A 21,622-nucleotide genomic window follows, 5' to 3' on the forward strand; every position below is an offset into this window, starting at 1 on the left:
GCGTACAATGTGGGAGGAAACACGCACAGCTTTCACCTGTCCTCCTAAGGTAATTTAGAATACTACCTCAAGCGATCTGAGTTGCTCAGTAGTCTTGTTGGAATAGATATTTATGGCGCACAGATCGCAGTGTGTAAAAAGAACTCATTCTGGACCTGAAGCGATGAGTTCCCTGAGCCTGAAACAGCAGGCATGTAGTCCACAGAATTATTCCCACGCAACTGCTCTGCATATGTTTTCATTTTCTGTTTTTGCTGCTGACTTCAAAGTCACAGTGAAGTGAACAAATCTAAGTATGCAAGTTAATAAGCTGGGACAGATGAATGCACTGTATAAGCAGCACCGTCCTCGGCTCACAGAGCATCTCAGTCCCCCTGCACTTCCCACGCCTCCCTTTGCCCAGGCATCATCTCCACTGTCCTCAGTTTTTTTTTTTTAAATCCTGTTCTTGAGCTTTATATAAATGAGATCATACAGTCTTCGTTCTTTGGTGTCTGGCTTCCTTCCTTTAAAAAGTATTTTATATTCAGCACAGTCAACGGTACTGCTGTGTGTGGGTCTACTGAACCACCCACTGTTTACCTGCTATCTTGCATTTGAATGGTTTCCAGGTAGTGCCCACTGGGGATGTCCTATTTTCAACTGTTCCTAAGAGGCTTCCTTCACTCTTGGCATCCTGAGATGTTAACATTTATAATTCTGTCTACTGAGCAACCCAAAGTACACCAAACTATCCAAACTGCTTTGTTTTAAGGAGTGTCTTTAAGACTAATGTGATTCCATTTGCAAGCTAGTCAAACCTAGATGTTCTACTTTCTGTATGTCAATGGGAACATAACGTTTTCACTCTTCACCTATATCTAAAGATATAGGTGATCTTTTCGTGTGCCTGGGAGCTCCAGCAAAGATCCCCATTAGGACGCTTAGATGTAGCCCTAAGAGTCACACAGACACGTCAGTCCAGTTGAAAGCTGCTAAGGTGTTGGCATCTTGCAGGGTGCATGGTGGTTAATATTTCCTATGCAGGGCTACAGGATGAGCTACCTTCCCTACACAGGAAGGGCTACTACATTTGCATCCAATTCTAAGTTAACAAATGAGCTGACGATTCTCTGTAGAAGGTGGATCTGTAACAGTGCCTTTTTTGGCTTCTGCTGCCTATACATGTCTGCCTTTCCCTAGATGATGGAAGCTCCTGTGGCTTCATAGAGCATTGATATGTGAGTGATACTCAACAGTCTCTCATGGTCCTAGATCTCCATGGAGTTCTCAGATGTTTACCAGCCTAGTGGAACCTAACGAAACTAACACATATATTGTTATCATTATTCTGGTCTGCATCCTGCCTTGTCCTTCCACAAATTATTAAGGGTAACAACACACAACCCAAATCACACCTGAAGTCATTCTCAATTCTTCCGGCACCGTCCAAATTCTTATCACCCTTCAATCATACCAACCCTCCATCCCACAGGCGTCTCAGATCCACCCCACTCTTCTACATCTCCTCTGCCCCCTCAGTGCAAACGAACATGACTTTAACCAAGGCTCCTACAGTGCACGTTTATACCTTCTTCTACTCTTGGCAATCCTCAGGTCAGGACTAATCTCGATGAAGCACACATCTCATTGTGCCACTGTAATTCCATCAGGGCACAGACCACTGACTGCTCGCTCCTAAGGCCCAGCATGATATACACCACTTGACAGTCACTGGTGCATGAATGAACTGCTCACACCATTCAGGAGAGTAAAAGGAGATGGGAGACTAGAAAGAATTGAATTCTCTTAAAACCAAGGCCTGAAACTCTGACTGCTCTAAGCAGGTTGTCTCCCTGATCTTGTCTTTACCCTTATCTCTGTGATGGGATAGTATCGATTACCTTACAGAATTGCTGAGGGGATCAAGTGACATAAAACTGAGATCACTGTTCTAATAGACGATAGTCACACCTCCCACCCTGCCCACGTCCTCTCATTAAAACCACTAATAATTTGAAGGCAATGTTCTATTCACAAAGACAAATGGCACAATGGACACTAGTGATCATTTAGGAATAATTATTCTTTTTTTAAAAATTCAGAAAACAACAAAGTCACAAAGCGAAGGCAACCCGCCCCCCAATCCAAAAATGGAATGGCAAACTGAACTATTCAAATCACCTTCTCAATTTAAACCATGCTGAGACTTTGCAGTTAAGGTGAAATTCTGAGTTCAAGGCACATATTTTATCTTGCTTCACCTAAATCTACAGTGAAGTGATTCCCAGAAAAGTCTTTCAGGGCTGGCGAAACAGCTTAGTAAGTAAAAGTGTTTGCTACCAAACCTGACAATCAGCGTTCATTCTACTCCCAGGCCCTACACACAGTGGAAGAAGGTGAGACCTAAGTTTCTGAAAATTATCCTCTGAACTACACACACACACACACACACACACACACACACACACACACACACACCTTTCCTTCCAACCCTCACTCTTACTTAAGCATGTTTACACATGCAGAACACCTTAAGGCGTTGTAAACCAGGCACAGTAGCTCATAACAACAATCCCAGCACTAAGAGGCTGAGGCAGTACAAGCACCACAATCTCAAATCCAGCCTGGGCTAAATACTGAGACCCTTTTCAATAAAATAAAAAATAAACAAACAAAAGTCACTATAAAGTGACCCATTAAAGGGCAGCCTCAGTTCCCAGTGCTACCACACTAGATGCCTTAAGCTCCACAGAAGGCCGGCTGCCGAGATACTGAGTGGAAAGTAAGTCAGTGAGCTTTGCAGGGATGCGTTATGGAAGTTGGTTGTCAACATCTCCACAGTCACTGCTGTCAGACACCATCATCAACTGAAAACTAACTCATTGTTCCTGCTCATTTGACAACTGATTGCTTATTTATGTAGACCATGCTGGGATCAAGTCCAGGGCCACATGCTAGGTGAATGTCCTAACACTGAGCTATGCTCCAGTCTGAGCTGCATTTGGTGACCAAGTACTCCCAAAGCTAGTGGAAGCAATCTACAGAAGCACTGAGTAATCTGCAGGAGGCACTCCTGACCTTCCCTAGGGGCGGGCCTTCACCTGATGTTTGCTGAAAGGTAAAAATGGCATCCGCCAGGAGGAGAACTTACTGGAGGTTAGGAGTGATCAACATGAACACTTCCATATTCTTTTTCCTCTGGACCAGTGAGGATGCCAACAGTGTCCATGTGCTGTGTGCAGAGTGGGCAGGTTGATTCTACAAAATGCGAGCCATGTCACCAGGATTTTCAAAAGGATCCCTAAGGGTCGAGTTGTGAGGTCTAACAGTACCTCGTGCTTTCTCAGCTAGACATTACACATTAAGCAGCAGCTACAAGGATTTTGAGGTTGGGTTCAAAGAACCAAGTAACTAAAAAGGAAAAAAAGAAGCATTAAGCAGAACAAGCAGAAATTCCTAGGCATGCTTACACTATCACGTTTTTCTGGTTCTTTAAGCACCTACTATGTGTCACAGAGAACTGGGCACTAGAATAGAATAGAATTAGAATCAGAATCAGAATCAGAATCAGAATCAGAATCAGAATCAGAATCAGAATCAGAATCAGAATCAGAATCAGAATTAGAATTAGAATGGTGGCCCAGGGACTAGCTGTCTGACAGGAATATAACTAGTGGGAAAGAGAGATGGGAGGCAGTGTGTAACTGTTCACCAATGCCCAGTTTTCTCACAGTGTCTGGGCACCAGGAAGCTAATAGCCCTGGGGTACACTGATACAGGTGAGCAAAGCTGCCAGTGGAAAGCTGTATGCCAAAGGTGCATGCCAGGGGCTGCCAGATAAAGGACTAATCTCTTCAAATGGCAAATTTGATACATCTGTCTTCCCTTCCCATCCCACCTTAAGGTCTGAACAGCTGGCCATGGCTGGAGCTGGTTGCATGCACCTAACACTATTTGCCACCAGGCATTTCTGCCCCACGAGAGATTATTTGCACACCAAAACTTCTTAGTACTTTCCAGAACGATTCTCTTTATTATTAAACTACCTCTGAAAATGCCTGCCTAAAAAATACTTCAGAGCCGGGTGGTGGTGGTGCACGCCTTTAATCCCAGCACTTGGGAGGCAGAGGCAGGTGGATCTCTGAGTTCGAGAGTTCGAGGCCAGCCTGGTCTACAGAGTGAGTTCCAGGACAGCCAGGGCTACACAGAGAAACCCTATCTCGAAAAAAACAAACAAACAAAAAAACTTCAGGTCATTTTTCTTCAGTTAGTTATGGAAAATATGGGTATTGTTTTATTATTATCATATAAAATCATGCATTAATTAAACATTAACATTGACATTTACTGTGAATTTGCTAATTATAGATAGAAAATACTACTAAGTTCAAATAAGATCAAAGAAATAGGAAGACAGCTCAAAATTAACAAGCTCAGAAGATGACATTAGTTGAATAAAGAATTTGAATTTATATTCATTTATTCATATTTACTGAACACCTACTATGTCTGAGACACTGTTGTAGGTTTAGGTTATAATGAGGAAATATGGAGGTCATCTGTTTTTCAGTGTGAGACATAAAAAAAGAGATCTACAACAGCAGAATGTGCTGGTCTTGGTGGCTGACCACTGAGAGCCTGTAGCTTATTACTTAATATCTCAAGTTAAGCCCATGACCACTGCGTGCACAGAGCTAGTGACTAAGGCTAACTGACACTATTAGAAAAATCACTACAAATACTACACAAGCTGAATTGTTAAGATTGGTTATATGATTTTTCTTACAGATTTTCAAAGACAAAATCACAAACCATATTTCAGCTATAAACTGCATGAACTGCCATCACAAAACAGGCTTGAAATCAGATACGAAGTAAAGTTCTCTCTTAATTCATAAGACTAAGATATTTTTAAACACTACTGACTTGGGTGTGAGTATGGGTATTCATGCACACATCAGATAGAAACAGGAAGTAAAACAACTTTCTCCTTACAACTGGTATTCACCCAATTGCAGAAAACCAATCATACACACCACAAACCCTTTACCACAGCCTAGACATTACATTCAGACGCTCGGAACATCCTTTTACTCTTTCACAGAGCACATCTTGTCATTCTGGTCAGCACCTCAGCTCCTCAGCACCTCTCCACTCCCCTCGTCATGCTCTTTCTCTTGCTCTCTGTCACTCTCACCCTCACTCAGTGAAATAAAAAGCAAAAGCAAAAAGTGAAAATCGAAACAAACAAAAAACGGTACAACAAAAAAAGTCAAAACAAAACAAAAAGTATATACACGGTGTAAATACGTATGCATGTGTATATGTGTGGGGCGTGTGCGTGTGTGTGTCTGTGTGTGTGTTCATGCTCAAGTGCTCATGTGTAGAGAGAGAAGGGGAAGGAGGTTTTGTGTTGGCCAACTACTCTAAGAGCATGGGGCCTGCTTTGGAGTAGGGCTGATACATCCAGTGATACTCGATTGATAAAAGCTTATTTTCCCTTTCCTAGCAAATATCAATTGCAAATAGTTCCTTGGTTAGGGGTGGGACTTTCCACTTCTCCCTTTCAGTGCTAGAATTCTGTCTGAGTTGAACTTGTGCAGGTCTTGCAGGTGCTGCCACAGTCTCTGTTTAAGTGTATATGCACATTAGTCCTCTTGTATTGGGAAGACACTATTTCCTTGGAGTTGTTCACCACCTCTAGCTCTTACAATGCTCCTGCCTCCCCTTCTGAATAGGTCCCTGAGCCTTGAGGAATTTGATGAAAACATTCTGTTTATGGCTGAGTGATCCAAAGTCTCTCAGTTTCGGCACATTATCCAACTGTGGGCCTCTCTGTGTTAATTCTCATTTAGCATAAATTTTCCTGATGATGGTTGAGCATTGATCTATGGGTATGGCAATATGTCACTTGACGTCATTTATTGCTATGTTCCTTTAGCAGAGTAATATTACTAGGTTTTCCCTAAGCCTACGACCTCTCTACCCCAGGTTTTTGATCACTTTAGCAGTGTCAGATATGGATCCCATCTTATACACTGCATCTTAGAGCCAATCTAAAGGTGGTTGGTCATTCATGTAATATGTGCCACTACTGAACCAGTAGATCTTGAAGGCAAGCCACTGCTGTAGGCCGCTGGGTTTGTAACTGGGTGATAATCCACAATTACCATCTTCTGCTGGTAGCATATAAAGAGCCGTCAAGAACTATGACTGCTTGTCAGTACAAGCAGAGTGAATGTTTTATCTCACTTAACCATTAAATCTCGGCCAGGTGGCTATTATCCCTCTTTATAAGAAATTGAGGTTTGAAGATTTAGGCCATTTGTCCAAACGGAGATAATTAAAAAAGATATGCAGAAAGGGCCACTGATTGCAGAGTGACTGCCCTCATTTGCTTTCTGTTGCTGTGATTAAACACTCTGACCAAAAGCAGCTTGTCAAGTATAGGGTTTATTTGACTTATACTGCCAGGTCACAAGCCATCATTGAGTGAATCAAAACAGGAATTCAAGCAGGAACAGAGGCAGGAGCCATGGAAGAATGCTGCTTGTTGGCTGGTTAGCTCTCAGTCAGCATTCTTATACAATCCAGGGCCACCTGCGCAGGGGTGGCACTGCCCCGAGAGCCCCTCCTACATCGATTAGCAATTAAGAAAATGACTCACACACACTTAGTACTACAATGACTAGATATGCCAGGGTGAGGGGTTTGGGGGTCAGGAAGAAGCGTCTGCATGAGGGGGTACTGGGAGGAAAAGGACTGTTGATATTGGGATGTAAAGTGAATAGATAAATAATTTTTTTAAAAAAAAAAGCTTCGCAGACTTGCCCCTGGGACAATCTGATTGTGTCAATTCCTCAGTTGAGGGTCACTCTTCTAAAGTGATTCTAGGTTTGTCAAGATGACAGCTGACAGTGACCCAAATCCAACTCTTAATCATTACACTCCATGGCTTCACTTCAGGGAGTTTTCTGTCTGGGTCAGTGGTTAATGTCACTATTTTGAAAAAGATTTGTTTATATAATACAACACTGTTCCCTGGTTTAATGTCATAACAATTAAAACTACACAACAAGTGCTATGTCAGGAAACCATAAACGGCCTGAGAAAGCACAGGAAGGCTCTTCAGTCAGGTTCCACTCCTCACTCTGCCTACTCTACCTCTGGAGGATGAATGCTTGCTAAAGTCTGTCAGTTACTGATTAACTGCACAGTTATGTTAACAAGAACACAGACTTTCTCTTTCTGAGCAGAACCTGGTCCCAAATTATGGAAGAAGGTCACACATGGGAAGAGTGCTGTCAGAGACACCAACACAACCAGACAAGCCTCTGATGCCAACACAGAAGATGATCCTGGTGTCTTATTTAGATGCTGTGGACAGCAGCACGCACTGACCTAAGTGATCGAGAGGGGATGTGTGCAGCCCCACTCCAGAGGCCTTGTTTAAGCACAATGGACAACTGAGGCAGCCCATCTGTCTGGAATTCAAACCCCTGAAAGTCCCTATAAACCATTCTCCCTAAGGGCAAAGGGTACGATGGCCATGGTCTATGGAAGACAAGAGCCTGCTATCTTCCATCAGCCACCTTGTTGTCAATAAAGCTCTTTCTTTCCCAGTCTAACTCTGGATTCACTGACTCCATTGGGTGGCAATGGTTACACTTGTTTTTCTCCTCTATTCTTACATCACACAAAAGACTCCAGTGACCTAAAAAGGAGCAGAGACTTCACACTACTAGCCAGGGAGGCTATCGATTCTGTAGCAGTGGACATCTGCTGGGTACCCACTAGTTCCATTTACTTCTGACCCTGCCTGCCTAGAGTCACATGGCACCACATGGACACTTTAGATGCCATTTGTCCTAGATTGTTTAGACAGTATTTCCAACATTCTGGCTATAAACTGGAGTTCCCCAAAACACACACATGTTCAATTAATTATTTGCTCAAGCAGCTCACATGACCCAGAGAAGCACTGATTTATACATGATGGCTTATAAAACATATTAAAGAGGCTGAGGAAGTAGCTCAGAGGGTAAAGTGTATGCTGCTCAAGGAAGAACTGAGTCTGGATTCCCAGGACTCACAGAAAAGCTTGGCATAGAGGTGCACATGTGTAACCCCAGCTCTGGGGTTAGGGGATGAGGGAAGCAGGCCGATCCCTGGAGCTCACTGGCCAGTCAGCCTTGCCAAACTGGAGAGTCCCAGAATCAATGACAAATTCTGTCACTAATTAATTATTTAGTTAATTAAAAATAAAGGTAAAGCATAATAGAAAAAGACATCTGGTGTTGATCTCTGATCACCACATAAATACATAGACAAGCACACCTGAATATACACATATACCACAGTCAGACAGACAGAGAGCAGGGATCCAGATAAAATGACACATCAGGTGGGCTTTTATGGAAACCTAATGTCAGTATCACTGCAGCAAAACAGTCAATCAAACCATGATTAAACTAAAGGGTGTGACCCAAAGCTAACAGACTAGCTGGAGAAACTCAGCAGCCCAGCTTGATGCAGCATTCACCCTGGCCTCTTGTGCAACATTCCTCCTTGCAAGGTATAGGGCAGGATACCCTGGGGTGCGGAGAGTCTTACTGCTGTATGGCAGAGTAAGCCAGAGAAATGCTTCTTAGTCAGATCTAAGACAAAAACGACAGGGGGAGATCAGAGTCTCTATTACCTGCCTTGGAGAAGAGAAATTGTAGCTCATATTGCCTACATAAAATCCAAACTACAAAGAGCATTTATGTGCATGCAATATGAGTATGTATCATATACATCCCATGTCACAGAATCACAAATATGTTCAGATACTGTATAAAACAAACAGCTTACACTCTTTTCAAATTTCTATTTAGAGGTCATGTTGATTATTTGTAACTCCATTATGTAACATGTATTAAAGCAATACCTATTAAGCCAGTCCTAAAAATGCAAATTTTCTATTTTAAAAATAGTTAAATAGTCCTCAAGCTCTCATAACTCCGTCTACTCACTAACATTGATGTGGGCCCATATATTCAAGCTTCTCTTTTATTACAAATCATCTAAGAGGTCATTCTAAGACCTCGTCTCTTCCTTCTCTCCACTTATCCTACCCCTTCCCAGTCACAAAGGGAAACCCCATCAATACCAGGCAATCTTATGCAGTCTCCCTCTCTTCCCTTCTCCCTCTCCCTTTTGTCTCCTCCTTTCCTCTTGCCCAGCGTCATATGGTCAATTTTTCCCTGTTACTATTGGGCTATTACATAACTTCCTTTTCTTTACCACTGCCTCTATTTTCTCACTGCTCAACTTCTCTTAAACTCATTCCTGTCTGGTGTACATTTTCAATGCCTCAAGACAACCACTGACCATCACTAAATCTCATGGTCAAGTTTCAATCTTCATGTTCATGAATGTGAAGCGTTATCTGACAAACTGAATATTCTGTTTCTTGAAGCAAGTTATCACTTATTTGATTCTTTGGATTTTACTCTACCTCCGCTCCTACTGGTCTCCTTTGGCTAAAATCTTTCTTCATTCCTTACCTGTTGATCCTCTGTTCCTGGTTTTCCTGACCTGCTTAAGTAAGAAATCATTAGGATTGAATTCTTGGGACTTTTTCTCCATCCACTCTCATTTTCTTGCTTTAAACATCTCACCTCGTCTTAAAATGTTGAACCTTCTGACCAATAATGGCAGTCTAATAATGGGCCTGGGGAGATGGCTCAGCAGTTAAGAGCACTTGCTCTTACAGAAGACATAGGTCCCATTTCCAGCACCTAAACTCTAGTTCCAGGCAATCAGTGCCCCTTTCTGATCTCTGAGTGCTAATACTTATATTTAGTACACACACATAAACTCATGTCTGCACATACATGAATAAAATAAAAATACTTTTTAATACATGTTACTAATGCCCAAAGTTTTAGCCAAAAAAAGACTCCTCTCCTATGAACTACAGTACACAGACTGCTCTACATCACTACTAGCTAACAGCCATCTCTAACTCACCCCATTACATCCTGACTTCCTAGAACAGCCATCTCTAACTCACCCCATTACACCCTGACTTCCTAGAACAGCCATCTCTAAGTCACCCTACTATACCCTGACTTCCTAGAACAGCCATCTCTAAGTAACCCTACTACACCCTGACTTCTATCTTCCTTTTAATCTGTTCTCCTCCCAGTCCTCCTTTTCTCATAAAATGACAGGTTCAGCCTCACAGTGGCACATGCCAGATGATGCAGTCATCTTTGACTTCCACCTACACAATCTATAGCCAGTCTTTGAGCAAACCCTATTGCCTCTGTCTTTCAATCTGATACAGAATCTGACTTAATCTCTGTAACCAAGGCCCTAGTCCATAGAGCCTTCACAAGATTATAAAAACGGTTCTCAATGGTTTTCCTGCTTCCTCCCTTTCTATTCACAGTCAGCTCTGAGGATATCAGTCAACTTGACTCCCTCATCACCTGAGTGATGTCACATTGTGGTTCTACAGTATCCTTATGCTACTCAAGTAAAAGCCTAACTCTATCATGGCTGAAAACCTCTCACACGTGACCCCACTTGTCTCCAGCCCTTCTGATGTTCACTGCTGCCACTCTCTGGCTTTACCCATGATGTTCCTGGCTGCTCCCTAAGCACACAGCAGTTCATCCACACCAGAACTCTGCCATGGTAAGCCATCCTATGCTGAATGTCCCAGCATAGCTTGCCCCCTTATCTTCTCGAGATATTTGCAAAGGATTATAATGCTCCAGCAGAGAGCCACAGATGTAGGCTGATGCTATTGAGCATCCTCCAAACAATGAAGACTTGCATTTGCAGTAGAGGCATTTGCTCCCAAGCCTGATAACCTGAGTTCAATCCCTGAGACCCACACTGTAGAAGACAATAACCCCTGAAAGCTGTCTCTGACTTCCACACGTGCACCATGGCACATGTGCACCTCCCTGTGCCCTCACACAAATAATAAATAAACGTAATTAAATATTTAAGAAAGAAAGGAACCTGTGATGATAAGATCAAAGCAGTTACTCAAGGAAGAAAGGAAAATCCTGCCCTGTTTTCAGCAGGCTAGTCGAAGCCTCCAGAAGATGAAGCTGACCTAGGCTAGCTGCCCTCTCTTATGTATCTCCAACAGAAAAAGAAACAGAATAAACATCTCCTGTCCATTTTGCATTCCCCAAGCCTTTCTTACATCTCAAAGGTATACAGATGTGAAGTTCCTACTTTGTTTCCACTGAGGACACTCAATGTAATTCTATAACGTGTGTCCACAACAATTGCTTTTGTGTATCTGTTATTGTGTCACTTTGTCTGTCTCTAAAACAGCATGGGGCAAAACTCAATGCACCCTCAGAATTTCTAAAAATAACAGGGCAGCAAATTCTGTGGCTACTTACCTCACGTTTAAATTTTGCAAGCTAAGTTACTATTCTTGACATGCTTAATTTTCACTAGTGTCCTGTGTATATGGATGTAAACATCTATAGGGTGAATTTTAACTCATGGTGGTTTTATTACATATAGAAGCTATTGCCTTTTTGCCCATGATCTCAGCTGCACCCACATACACACACACCCCTGCTACCACTTCAAACAGGTTTTCAAGGACTTTATCTTAGCCATGTCTAAGATGCAAACAACGAAAATACAGCTGTAAAAAAAAATAGGACAATAGAAACAAAAAGTGGTCATTTTATAGCCATGTTCTTGCTTCCTGATCAATACACATAGAAAATATATCACATATTAGGTTCTACTAAGTTTCACTCTCTCATAAATATAATTTAGATTCGGGTTTCTTTTACAATACATGTAAGACAATAACTTATCTGTGTCTTTTCTGTATGATAGCTGATTTTAACTGTCAACTTGACACAGCTTGAACCACCTGGAAACACAGTCTTAATGAGGAATTACCTACACCATTTTAGCCCATGGGCACATCCTTAGGAGATTGTCTTGATTGGTAATCGAAGTGGAAAGACCCAGCAGGAATGTGGGTGGTACCATGGGTTGTGTGTACTCTGAACTGCAGAAGAGTGAAAACCCAGCCGAGAGGCAAGTGACCACGTGTTCATTCTCTCTGTTCCTGACCATAGGTGCGATGTGGCACTTCAAGTTCCTGCCTTGACTTTCCCAAAATAATGGACTATAATCTGGAATTGAAAACCAAGATAATCCTTTCTTCCCAAAGTTGCTTTTCGACAGGGTGTCTCATCACAGCAACAAAAGTGAAACTAGGGTGTAATTCTGTACCTGTTTTTGTAACTAAAGCAAAGGAGATGAACATAAAATAATGTCAGGGCACCAGGTTACCTTTGAAGGCTTACCTTGTTTGAAGAATAAGTAGAAATACCATGATGGTTATTGATATGTTTTGCCTGTGTTTCAGATACAGTTCCCTTATAGGAATTATAGATAAAAAAATATATTGATTTTTGAAAAGGTTAAAAGAGACAAGAAAATACTTTTCAGATAATAAATTTTAATGATAAATTATCTTTATCTAAGGGTAAGAGATTGTTCCAAAATGGAAATAGGAAGAAGTGAAGACAAAACCAGAAAGTGTAAGTATATCACAGGTCTATCTAATAATAAGGTCTATAAAACACAAAACTTCTTAAGAGATGATACATGTGTATGTGACTACGGGGGAGGGAAGTGTGTGTATTCGTGTATGCACACACATGTGTATGATTAAGTGTATTGTAGGGCTGGAGAGATGGCTCAGCAGTTAAGAGCACTGACTGCTCTTCCAGAGGTCCTGAGTTCAATTCCCAGCAACCACATGGTGGCTCACAACCATCTGTAATGGGATCTGATGCCCTCTTCTTGTGTGTCTGAAAACAGCTACAGTGTACTCACATGCATAAAATAAATAACTTTAAAAAAAAAAGATTAACTGAATTAAAAAGAAAGTGTATTGTAATTAAAGGTTATTTTTTAAATCTTATGGTTAGATACTGCTAGATACTTATTTAATTACTCACTATGCTCCAAACATTAGGCAGACACTACAAAAAAGAGACGTGGTATCCCAGAAAATCCAAGTTTACTTTAAGTTTACCTTTTTCAAAACCAGTGATAAAACATAGACCACAAGGCCAAAGGAAAAAGTTATTTGAATGAATGAATGAATGAATGAATGCCAACTGACAGCCTTAGCCCTGAGAGACAATACTTGACCTGCCATCTGAGAGAAACCAGGGAGACAAGATGAGGATTCTAAAGAGGTGATGCCAGCCATAGCTGCAGGGAATCTGGGCACTTGTCAAGAGCTGCTCTCAATGGAGTTCTATAAGAACAGGGCTTTACGACTTCTGCAAGAGGAAATCCACCTAAATGAGGGTTGGTCTACCCGTAACTCTGAAAGTGGTTGTGCTGAGTGGGCCCACAGTTAAACAGAAGCCTCTTCTACAGGAGCAGGCCACCCACAGAGGTACAGACTGAAAATGGCTGGTACACAGAGAAGCTAAGACATTGTTGTACAAAACAGGTCCATAAAAATAACATTAAAGCACTTCACGACTCATAGCTCTGCAAAAGACAGGCATTTAGTGTTTATTTCTAATCACTCATGCCTTAACAAATTTAAAAAAAAAATAGGATCACAATTCAAGAAGTGTAAGGCCTATTTGTGTTCTCTCCATGATGACTCAAGAGGTAGAACTCAGCCACCAGTTTTCCATAACCTAGTGTAAAAGACAGGCACATTTGGGGAAAAAGGCAGACTTCACTTAGCGATGTTTGCTGACATGTTTTTAAAGGTATATAAAGGGCAATCTCACCCAGATAGAAAGAACCCAGGGAATTATTCCCTAGATTAAGAGCTCTGCCACAGCCATAGCTGCAAGCTTTAAAAGACCTCAAAGGAGCTGGAGAAATGACTCTGTAGTTAAAGGCATGTACTGCTCCTACAGAGGACTTGAGTTCAGTTCCCAGCACTCATATCAACAGCTCAAAACCAGCCACCTGTCACTGCAGCTCCAAGGACTCTGATGTCCTCCTCTAGCCTCCCTTGGCACCTGCATGCATCTGGCATGCACATATGCATTTTTGCTTTCAATTTTAAAACTTCAAAATCTTTAAACAAGAAAAGTTAAGTTCTTAAATATAAAGAAAAGTCCTACTTGTAAACCTAACAGGACTTAAGGTTTATATTCTTCCACACTGTTGGTAAAACATATGCTCAATTGTGCATATGAGGATGTTGGTAAAACATCCTCAAATTGTGCTTAGTCCAGTTTCTCATTGATTCCTCTTTGGACTTGTTCTTTGATGTTTTATCACCTTCTCTATGTGGGACCATCAGTACTCCTTTCAGTAGGGCAAAAGATCTCACTCTTAAACTCCAACACTAAAATAATAAGGGAGCTACAGTACAAGACCTGATGGTGCTGGACACGGTAACAGCAATGCCAGGGGACATGCCTAAAGCTCGCAGGGAAATGATGTTTGGGGGTCAACACATCCAGATGTAATTCAGAAACAAGCTCTTTGAGCTACCGTGATTCCAGAGCCAGTTCCTGTTAGGGAAATGGATCTTCCTTTCCAGCCACTGTACAGACCTTAGAGGGAGCTATGTTCCACTTTAGCATTAAAGTGATTACAGAAGATGATCATCACCTCTCGGCTCAACAAAAAAGCCTGAAGGATTGACTCAAGTGTATTGGGGGCAGGGTGACGACTCACAGAAAACATGGCAAAAGTCGTGAAGAGGACAGCTGGGAATCTCCACCAAGATTGGCTGTAACCAGCTAGGGCTACTGGCACAAGTACAGAGAGGCTCCCACCATAGCACATTACAATCCTAAAACATGCAGCAGTGGATAGAAATTCCACATGTGGCACGTGACATTGTATGTGGGACTACCTGTAACAGACCCCTCTGTTGCAGAGCACCATCCATTCCCTCCAACAATGATGGAGGAGCCTCATGAAGTCAGGAAGTGAACAAACTTCACGGATCTGGGAGAGCTGGAACTTAACCAAATCCACAAAGGCCTGGTCCAGAGGTTATGGAAGCAGTAGAGAGCTACTGGGGAAGGAGACTGGGAGGAGAGGCTCAGACCTGTCCAGCAAGTCATGCAGAGACTCCCCGGGTTGCAGCTTCTGTGACTGGACACTCATGCTGATATGAGCTTTCTGTTGATGTTGCTGCATGTTGAGCTGTCCATGCTACTACTGTAAGTAACTTCTTACCTATACGCCTGAAACTAAAACAAATGAAAACTCATTGATTCACTAGATTATATGTGGGCAGAATGGCTATTTTTGTCTGGCATGAGTTCCTTATTGGGATGAGTACGGGTGTGTGTGGAGGGGTGGGTGAGTGTGAGTGTCCTGTCTCACCAGGAAAAGTCTCACATAATACCCACACTAAGCAAATGAATCAAAAAGTACCAATCCTTTGTAGAGGGCCCTACATAGATAACTTTCTGCCCTTCTGGCTTCCTCCCTCCAAAATGTGCTATTTTCCTAATCAACTGTCTTTGCTTCTGTTGCAATTGTGTCTCTGCTCAGTTCTCTATTCCAGCACATGGGACGTGGAGCCCCTCTGAAGCCTGGTGTCAGCTTACAGCATTCTTTCAGTGGGCATGGAGAGACAGCTCAGTTCCTACCACTCTTGCAGGGGACTCAAATGGGCAACTCACAACCACCTGTACCTCTAGTTTCAGGAGGATCTGATGCCTCTGGCCTCAGAGGACACACACATTCACATGTACATACCCACACCCAGACACACACACCCCTCCACACACCCCAGACACACACAATTTAAAAATGAACTTAAGCTAAATATCCTTCAGATCAGACTCATGGCTTGTTATTCGATATAGCACTTCATATTAATGTGCTGAATTCCAACACTTAAGGAAATCAATATAATAGTAAGTTCTAAAACAGATAAAATACAAAGTTGGGGCCAACATTAGATGAGGTGGCAGGTTTTGTGTTATTTTCCAGTGACTTACATAAACCTCCACTTCTAAGCCAGGTGAAGCAGGCACTTCAATAGGCATCTCCAGGAGTGGAACAAGCCACCTGGACTCCTGACTTCTTCAGAACAAAACTTCAGATACAAACACGATGTGTATACCATTATGATCCTCCATAACAGTCAGCTCTTAAGAAACCACCTGGTTTCATCAAATCACAAAGATGTTGAGATGGTAACTTCTTGAAAACAGAAATCATGACAATACAATATCCAAACTGATTGTACGATCCAAGGCTGCTTCTGCCTTCCCAGCTCCCAGCGCACCATGATAACCAAGTGGGGAGCTGCATTGAGGATTAAAGGTCTTAAGTTCCCCAAACAGGTCAAAACAAGGGACCTGCTTGCTCGCTCTTGGGCACAGTTCCAGGGAAACTTCCCTAGCTGTGCTGTCTTTATTGCCTTTATTTCTAGCTGCCAACATGGCTGTGCAGGACTTCCCTCCAGGCAGCTCCCTCTCACTAATTCCCAAGTCCAGCCTGTGTCCTTACCCTACCAAGCTTACTTACAGCTCTAATCCGAGCAGCGCCAGGGCTCACTTATAGTTTCACATCTCCTCCGTTCTCAGACTTATGTACACAACGATTACTTGACAATTAAAATTCAACTCAGCTACAGTTTGGCCTCAATTCACAAGAGTTAGCATCCCAGAAGAGCCTGTTACAACTACTAAATAACTCGTTCTAAAGGAAGACTTCTTTTTTTTTTTTTTTCATTCATGCTGGAGCCTGCTTTGTTTCTGCAATTAAATTACTCACATTAAAGTAGTGTTCCGAGCAATAACCCCCTTCCCAGAAGTACTCGTGCTGATGTGTCTTTTAAAGCCTCATTAGAATACTAGTTTTGAATTAAGTTAATAAAAAGACATACTTTATTTAAAAAAAAATCCAAGGGTAGCCTTTGTTAAAGCTTGTCTAACCAGACATCCTTCTTTCCTGGATTTTCTCTCGAACGGCTGAGAACTACCTTCACTGCTTGCTCTCTACAAAATACAGACTTAAGTCCCTGCATGGCCAAAAGAATCCCTATCCTACTTCATACTTAGCTGACAGACTGAACACAAATACACACATTTATTAAACATACGCAATTTACTCTGGGCTGAAAGATACTTTTTTCAGAACATTGAGGACACACTCAAGTATTTGTGGTACACTGAATTACTGTGCCTGTAGGTCCCATCCTCTGCATGGCCTTTGTCTCTGCCCTGCAACTAAGAAGCCTGAAGGATCTGGAAGGGTCCAGTCTTCATCCTGGGTGTTCGCAGCTGCCATGGTTACATAGCTCAGCAGTCATTTCTTCACTTCATTGTAATACACACTGTTTAAGTTTGTTTCTTACCCTAAGAATGATAGTTGGCCAGTCTTTTCACCCATTCTTTAAGATGTCTTTTGACTCTAGTGGTTGATTTCTGTGCTGTGCAACAGCTGCTTGGTTTAATGCTATTTCACTGGTCTAGTTTTTCCTGCTTTGGCTTTGCTTTGGGAGGGTTTTATCCAAAAGAATCTTTGTTTTTATACCAGTGTCTGCAGGTTTTTTCTGTTTTCTTGTAGAAATTCACTCACCTCACTTTGTATGGCTAAAGTAAAAATTAATAATAAAATAACAAATGCTGATGTTAAGAGTCAAAAAAAAAAGACCACTCTAACTGGAACTTCCTTATGATCATGGTATTCCAATACTGGGCATATAGGCAAAGGAAACCCAACACCTCTCACATTTATTGTTGCCACACTCACAACAGCCAAGTTATACAGTATCCTAGGTGCCCATCAGTGGATGAACTGATGAAGAGTACACTGAGCTTTATTCATCCATAAGGAAAAAACAAAATCAGATCATTTGCAGAAAATATATAATTGGAGATTATCATAGTAAATGAAGTAGGCCAATCTCACAAATCCATGCATGATGTTTTCTCTTATATATGGAGCTGGGGAAGGGGAAATGTGTGTGGCAGAAGAAAGGGAGGTAGGAAGGATAACAGAAAGAAATGTGGTTAAAGAACAGTATGCACCTGCATGGAAACATCATAAAAAAGTACCTTCCTCTGTTCATCTAATGCAACTTTTTTTCTGTGGTATAGTCACACAATGGTATAGTGTACAGCTTAGAAAGAAAGGGAAATCCTGTCACTATGGCAATGTGGGATCATGCATGTTCTCACTCATCTTTACACAAAGATGTTGGTCACCTGGGAGTAAAGAACAAATTCCTAATACCTGGACGTTAGGAAGGGTGGGACAGAGTGAGGGATTGAACAGGTACCCAAAGACTCTTAAATAGGAGGCACCGGTTCTGACAGCTCCACAGCACAGTAGGATAACTAGAGACCACAATGTTATACATTTCAAAGTAACTAGAGAACTCAAAGTTTCCCAATACATAGAAAGAATTGTATCTAAGAAGGTGAGATGATAATTACTCTAATGACCAATCATCATACCATCCCTTTTAAAAAGCTAAAAGTATGTGTCAATTTGCAAGAGAAAGAGAGCAAAGGAAGAGATAAAGAGAAGGAAAAACCAAGCAGGGTATGTACACGTGTCTCTAATCCCAGCACTCAGCCAGCTAAACAAAGAAGACTGTGTGGTCCAAACTAATCTGGACTATACAGTAAATGCTTGTCTCAGAAACCTAAAAGACACGGGTACAGGGGAGAAGGGATGGAGAGAAGGAAGGGGAGGAAAATACATTAAACTGACAGCTTAGACACTGTGTTCTTGTTTATACGCAGCTCTCTGCACTGGAGTGCATCTTAGCAGAATTGTGGGCTTCACTGACCCTCTGCTTGCTCACATAACTTCTTCCATATGAGAAAGCTTTTTGCTTTGTGCTTAAAGCCATCAACCTGGGAAAACTCTCAAATAAACCACTGCAACTTACGCTAATGAGTCACCTAGTACGCTGAACTTAATTTTTGTATCAATGGGAAATACAACTGTGGTTATTTTCAACAATCCCTGTTCCTGAGTCGGAAGAGCCAGAGCCAGGCATAGAGTTGATGAAAAAAAAAAAAAATCCAGTGGATGAGTAGCTGAAAATTGAAAATTTACAAACACTTCATGAAAAGTAGAGTAAGCCCATGTCATTGAAACAAATAGAAGTGTGACTTTCAAACATGACTAAATTACAAAGTGACCTCTTGCCCCCTGCACTGGGCCTTCTTCTGCAGACAGTGACTTCCTGCTGGCATGCAGCAGAGCTCGCTGCTGCAGTAGCCGCCCTCTCCAGCAGGTGCACTCCACTCTTCTTTCTCCTTTTCTCAAATACAAATTTCCCTCTCCTTTTGCTCTGCGCCACCCGGATGCCTCAATCCATAGTCTGACTTTTTTTTTCCAGCCTGGTTTCATTCAACAGAACAGAAAGCTGTTTTTATCTTGCTTTGTGTGCAAATCTGGTTATTTCAAACTACCCTTCGCACACTCAGTCCTTTTCACAAAGTCTCTAATTGACATTTCTCAAGCCACCACACAAAAGACCATTCCATGGATAGTTTGAAAACAAATTCTGAGGAATAAGTATATATAAGAGCCAGATGTAGTGGCTCACACCTAGAATCTCAGCTCTCAAGAAAGAGAGGCAGGTGAATCCCTTGTGAGTTTGAAGCTAGCCTGGTCTACATAGTAAGTTCAGGGAAACAGTCAGACCCCATCTCATAAGACAGATGGATGGATGGATGGATGGATGGATGGATGGATGGATGGATGGATGGATAACAAAACAATAGGGGCTAGAGAAGAGATGTTACAGCGGTCAAGAGTACTTGTTGCTATTCCAGAAGACAAGGGTTCCATTCCCAGCACCCTTATAGTAATTCACACAGTCTGTAACTCCAGTTCTAAGGCTCTGATGTCTTCTTCTAGCCTCTTCAGGCAAAGCACACACTTGGAGCACAGGCATGAATGCAGGCAAAATACCCATACACATAAAATTTAACAATTAGCAAATAGTATAGCCAACCTTCTAATCATCTCTTAACCCTAAGACTTATCTCTAAAAACCTACCCTATATTTTTGCCTCTCTACCAAGACATGTCCAAGAGTCATAAATAAAAGCAAAAATAATGTATCTGTGTTTCTATTTAAATGATACAGTTCTAACCCCTCTAATATCAGAAGCATTGGATAACTATAAAAATTATCACAGGAGATGAACAGGAGGTTTGTAAAGGGTTCCTGACTTCATTGTCAAAACAATCAATTGATTGACTCCTTACAAGTCCCCCAGTACTCATCTTAGAGGTAAGAATTTCCCATCACCATTGTAAAGTATTTCATTACTACAATAACGAACTCCATCCTATGTTGTCACCTGAGCACAGACAGAGGAGAATGCTGATGTTCCCATCTAACAAACTGGCTTTTAGGTCCTAATTTTACAGGTTGGGTTTCTGGTTCATCATCCCAACCAATGTGATTCATGTAATGCTTCCCATCTAAAACCAAAACAAGTCCTTATGCCTGCTGGCCTGTGAGCAAGACAGAGAAAATGAAACCCTTAGGAAAAGGCTAGAAAAACTTAGAAAGGGGGTTTAAAAGCTCTCTGGGGATATCAAAGGCTATCATTTGTTCTCTGGTGAAAATCTGCATTTGCAATAGGTGAATTTCAGAGAGTTCCATGAAGGCAGAATTCTTGGCCAAACAGAGAGAATTTGTTTTCACCTTAAGAAATTCTAAGCACAAAAATAACCGATAAGGGCCAAGGAAAGAAGCACAGATGGAAGTGGCCTGAAAGGAAAAGGGGGAGGAGGGAAGTAATGTGAATCTCGGGATGGGATACTGCACAGGGATGAAAAGTGAACCAGCCAGACCAGTACAGGGGAGGAAAGCTCAAAGCCCTGCAGCAATGCACCAAAGGACAACAGGCAAAAGGGCAGGCAGTGGAGATTCCTACAGTAAGGGAGGGAACATTCATCTTTTCTACTTTCACTAATAAGGAACTATAGAGAAAATAAAAGCCTCGTGGGAGCAAGGATAAGATACAGTAACCTTGTACGCAGAAGTAGGAGATGAGATGGAAGCAAGATAAAGCCAGACGACATAAAGATGCTTCAATCTATCTGTACAAGTGTGCGACACTTAAGCCTGAAGCAGATACACTCCCCCGTGTCCCTGAGTTCTATCTAACTCACTGTTTGTTGCTTTCCCCAAAGCTTTGAAACCTGTGCTTCTATAAAAGCTAATGAGTCCGAACTGTTAATATTGTGTCTTTGTTCCATATTTCACTAAACAACCTGTTTTATCAAGCTTCAGAATGTTCCCCCAAGGTCTTAGCCTTCAAGTTGCCTGATTCTGGAAATTGAAGAGCAAAGAATTCTTTTTTTCTCTGCATTATTTAGGTAATTTCATTACACAAGTTTAATTAAAACTTAGCAAAAACAACTTGGGGGAAGGGAACATCGTGTTTCCTCATAAACATCACAAAAACAACTTTATCTTGAACCCTTGAAGCATAAAATCTGTTTTAAAAGAACTAACAATGCCTGTGTAAAGAATATGCCCCTAAACTATGCTTTCTCTATCTTTATTATTAAATTCTGATATTCCCCTTAGGAAATATATATATATATATATATATATATATATATATATATATATATATATATAAAATCACTGTAACAA

General features: G+C 41.6%; 1 protein-coding gene across 7 annotated transcripts in view; it reads right to left on the reverse strand.

The window, feature by feature from the left end:
- Positions 1 to 21,622, reverse strand: part of Myo6 (myosin VI) — a 137,404-nt gene that overhangs the window by 91,554 nt on the left and 24,228 nt on the right. The gene's annotated exons all lie outside the window — the stretch shown is intronic.

Source organism: Grammomys surdaster, unplaced genomic scaffold (assembly GCF_004785775.1).
Source record: "Grammomys surdaster isolate TR1022 unplaced genomic scaffold, NIH_TR_1.0 126113, whole genome shotgun sequence".
NCBI classification, from domain to species: Eukaryota; Metazoa; Chordata; class Mammalia; order Rodentia; family Muridae; genus Grammomys; species Grammomys surdaster.